General features: G+C 32.2%; 1 pseudogene; it reads right to left on the bottom strand.

Moving 5' to 3' along the window:
* Nucleotides 1–1,788: 1,788 nt before the first annotated feature.
* LOC142643914 (protein FAR1-RELATED SEQUENCE 5-like) lies at nt 1,789–4,642 on the bottom strand (annotated as a pseudogene).
* Nucleotides 4,643–4,967: the final 325 nt, after the last annotated feature.

The raw sequence follows: 4,967 nt of genomic DNA, 5'->3' as shown, positions 1-4,967 counted from the left end.
CCATTGGATTTATAAATTTTTTAACTATTTCAACATGCCCACTATAACCAATTAACCATAGCAATTGCTAGGCACAAAATATGAGAATACTGCGTGTTAATTTATCTTGGACGTGCTTGCCTTTAAGGCATAGTCTCTCTAAAATGAAGTAGAATTCTTCTTCACAAATGTGAGTTGTGGTTGGTACTTGGTACCTGCAAAGTGAACTCTTTTAAGTCTTAATTAATTGTTGAGTACCTGAGCCTCTTCTTTCCACAAAACTGGTCGTTGTAAATTTGGTTTGGTCAATCTTGTACTACTATGTCTTTGTCCTATTAGAGTTTATTAAGTTTTTTTTTTCCTTGTACTATTATAATTATTCTTATTATTCTTCTAGTGTTTTTCCTTATAGTTTTTCAATTTTCCTAAGCATATGATGCTTGACAAGTGGCATGTATTCTATTGTCCCTATTAGAGTTTATTTATGATTTTTTTTCCAGTTCTATTTGTTATTCTGCTTGACTTATTCCTAAAAGTTCTCATTTCAATTTCTTAGGATGTGGAAGACCAAAGGCAGCTGGCAAATGTTTGGCAAAGGACTAGAGATCTTGGTGGCTACAGCTATTAAATAGTTCTCTCTTTTGAAATTTATAATCATTTTGGCTAAGATTACTGCCTGGTTTGGAACAAGGTCTCGGATTGGTTTCTAAAACAGTCGTGGCCTTGTCTTAAGCTTTGAGACAATTTCACATCTGATTATGTAGTAATAGTAATAAAAAGCTACTCTAATCTTTTGTCATGTGTGTGATTAATGTATGTATGTTGGAGGTAATTTTGTTACCTTGGCTGGGCTGTTAAAAAGTTATAGAGAACTGTTGGAATAATTTTCAAATTAGGATTTGGAAATGAATGGAATACTTTGAGAAATATTTTATGTATAAAGTTTATTTTAGTTTTTAAAATAGAGTTACAAATGCAAGATTTTAGATTTCAATTTTTCAAGTTCTAATACGGGAAAAAGGGAAGCTGATTTTTGTTTGCTCAAATAGAGTGATGACCGACGTCCTGTGCAAGTAGAGCTAATGCTATTTTGTGGGCGGGTTATACATTTATCTTTACTGCAAGGCTTATAAACTTAAAGAGTAAAAATAACATCTTAGGCTCTATAGACAGTCATGAATTTTCAAATAATTCAAGTCAACTAATGCTCCTCTACCATACAAACTAAAATACATCTAAAATAAAACCTGTCACAATTTTTTCTATAAAAGTTTCTAATGGAGAATACATTTATCTGAAATAAAACCTGTTACAATTTTTTCTATAAGAGTTTCTAATTAAGAATACATTCAACTGAATAAAACTTGTCACAATTTTTTCTATAACAGTTTCTAATCGAGAATACATTCACCCGGATAAAACCTGTCACAATTTTTTCTATAACAGTTTCTAATGGAGAATACATTCACCTGAAATAAAACATGTCACAATTTTTTCTATAAGAGTTTCTAATTGAGAATACATTCACTTGAAATAAAAACCTGTCACAATTCAATTCATAAAAGATCATATGATTGACCATACATCTTGAAATAAAATTTGTCACAATTCTTTTGAGAAATTTCTAATTGAGAATACATTCATCTAGAATAAAACCTGTCATAGTTCAATATACAAAAAAGAGGACCGTACGTTGGAAATACAAAAAAGAAGATAGTTCTATGTCTATCCACCACAATTTAAACATTATATAACCAAAAAATATTTGCTTTACAATCCACTCTCTTGGACACAAAACTTGTTTGTACGTCAACTTTCTTGGAATTGTTGTAATAGATCCTGCATAAAAGAATGTACAACAAAATACAAAAAATAAAATTAGAATGAACACAGTTAAAAAAAATTCAATTTATTCTAATTAAACGCTAAGTGATCATACTGTAAATGATGACGGATTGGGATGTATATGCATAGTAGATGATGATGTAGAAGGATATGTCACAGTTGGCAAAGAGTCCTAAAGATGATTGATAAATAAAAAAAATGAATAAATAACAAAAACGTCTATTACAAAACAATTTATACTAAGTAAAAAAATCAAATACATCATATACCTGTACAAAACTTGTGGAGCACAATGTATTTGCTATGACTAACGGGTTCAACCTTGCCATCGAAGACTCCTAATTTAAAAAAGTAAAGGTTTATTTTTGAAAATATCAGCAAATGTATGTATTATCTTGAAACTGAATATATTGTAATTACATAACCTCAGTTTGACTTTGTTGTTGATGCACTGACTCCGAATGTGGTGTCAAGCTTGTATTTGCAACATCCCTACAAGAAGTAAGTTTATAAACCACAAAATTTAAATACTAAATTAATAATACAACTCAATAAAGTCATGTAATTACCTGGAATGTTTATGTGTTGGACAATTGGTTCTCACATGACCCGTTTCTTTGCAAATGCTACATTTTCTCTTCTTCATCAATTGTTTTTCTTTTGGATGCTTTTGTCTCAAAGCTTTAGGCCTTCCCTTTGATGGAACATGTGGAGGGTCTCGCAAAGTCATTGGAAGATTTGATAATACTTGACTATTTAATATAGTATTATCAGGACTTCCTAAATCATCAACATCCTGAACATCTTGCATGGCTAGAAGCTCCTCATGAACTTTTTGTAAAGTTTGTCCAAGATGCTTGTATTGCTTCTCTGATTGTGACCCTACCTCTGCAACTTCCAAAAATTGAAGCATCAAACTATTTCTCATCATGGTAGAAGAAACTTGAGGCTCCACCTGTACTACATCACTAGATATGTCATGCACAATATGCTTCTTGGCATTAATTGTCCATCTTTCTAAAATATAATGTGATGGAAGAAAATGCACAAGAGATTTCTTCACAAAAACAGCTAGGATATGCCTACAAATAATACCAACAAACTCAAACATATGGCATGTACAAATAGCTTTTGTCTCAACAATATCAAGAGACACTTCATAAAATGGACTTTCTCTCCCATGAGCTACCACCTTGTATATCTTCTTCACTCCTTCTTCATGATATTTGGATGCCTTGTATTTTTTACTACAAAATAATTCTTCTTGAAATTTCATGAACATCTTTCTTGTATAAACTTTTGCTGGCTCTGCTTCCAACTTATAACATGTTTTCAAAATTGGCACTGAATTTTTTGTCTTTACATCTTGCCTTTTCTCTTTAAGATAACGTGTATTCAAAGCTAGCTCATATTGATATACAAAATCACTTATCGTTGTACTCGAACGAACATAATCTTTAAATTTTTTTTTTATGCTTTCACTCCTTTGAGTTGTAGACATCCCGGCACAAAATGAGCTTCGTAAGTAAGCTGGAACCTATCTTTCACGCCGCATATAAAGATTTCCCAACCAATCATTATCCCCCAATCCATATTTCTCCATAATCTTACTCCATTCTAACTCAAACTCTTCAATAGTGATTGTATCATGGATGCAATGGTAAAATTCTTCTTGAAAATGTGGATATTTATTATATACATGGGACAACTGTTCTGGAACTTTTTGTAAAAGATGCCACATACACAATCTATGAGTTGCATTTGGCAATACATCTGCAATTGCCTTAGCCATAGCCTTGTCATCGTCTGTTATGATTGTAGAAGGAGGATTTCCAGGCATTGCATTAAGCCAAGTCTTCAACAACCATGTATAAGATTCTGCTGTTTCATTGATAAGTAAAGCACATCCAAACATCACAGATTGATGATGGTGGTTAACCCCTGTGAAAGGAACAAAAGGCATCTTATAATGATTTGTTTGGTATGTAGCGTCAAAGGTAACGACATCTCCAAAATATTGGTATGTCATTCTTGACCTAGCATCTGCCCAAAAGCAATTACCCATGCATCCATATTCATCAACTTCAATTGCATAAACAAAACTTGGATTTTTACATTGACTCTCAATAAAATATTTGTACATTCCCTGGGCATCTCCATCTTGAAGCAATTTTCTTCTTTTACTACCCAAATAATTTTGAATATCAACTGGAATACATCCAACATTATAATCACCGCCAGATTCTTTACTTAACACAGACATTATCTTGCTTGGGGCTATACCTGACTCATTGAGTGTATCTATAAGATTCTTTTGGGCACTTGTTATCACTCTATGCCCACGAAGAAAACTTGTACTCTTAGGGGTAAGAAGCTCATGATTATGACTCTCCACAAATTTACATACAATCCATGTATCATCAACTTTCTTTAAACCTATCATTGCTTTGCATCCCACTCTTGTTTCTGCACGCTCTGGACCTGTTTTTTTATTGTCTTCATTACATTGACGCCGGAATCCTTCCTTCGAACAAACATATTCAATTCCAACCCTTATTTTATCTTTATTCTTTCGAGTATGATTTACTCGTATACTAAAACCCTTTCGCCTTGCATATGCATGAGCAACCTCTAAGTTTTCAAATACCATATCAAGATGTGGTTCTGAATGCCTATTGCATGCAAAAGGTTGATTTGAGTCATCCAATGACAAGTCTACATTATTTTGATCTTCGTTTATTTCTGACTCATCATGTACTAAGTCATCCACCATATCACAAAGTGAGACTGTTTCAGGTTCTTTGTTATTCGCACTCATATTTTCAATTCAAGTAATTTTATATTTCAATATGACCTATAAAAAACAAAAGAAAAGAAAAATTCATAAGCAACAATTAAGAATAAATTTAAAATTTGTACTATTACAATACTAAACTTGCCCAATTTGGCAAACTTGTTCTATTACAAAATTAAAGTTTAATTGGAAAATTTTACGCTAATATTACAATTATCATTGTCAATAGGAGAAAATTGACATTGGTACATATAGCTCCAAGTACATAAAACAGCTATCAAATAGCTCCAAGTACATAAAACAGCTATTAAATTGCTCCAAGTGGTACATATAGCTCCACTCAATAAAC

Source organism: Castanea sativa, chromosome 7, assembly GCF_040712315.1.
Source record: "Castanea sativa cultivar Marrone di Chiusa Pesio chromosome 7, ASM4071231v1".
In the NCBI taxonomy this organism is placed as follows: Eukaryota; Viridiplantae; Streptophyta; class Magnoliopsida; order Fagales; family Fagaceae; genus Castanea; species Castanea sativa.
The sequence above is the reverse complement of the archived record's forward strand: the minus strand, read 5'-3'. Positions and strand labels throughout refer to the sequence as shown.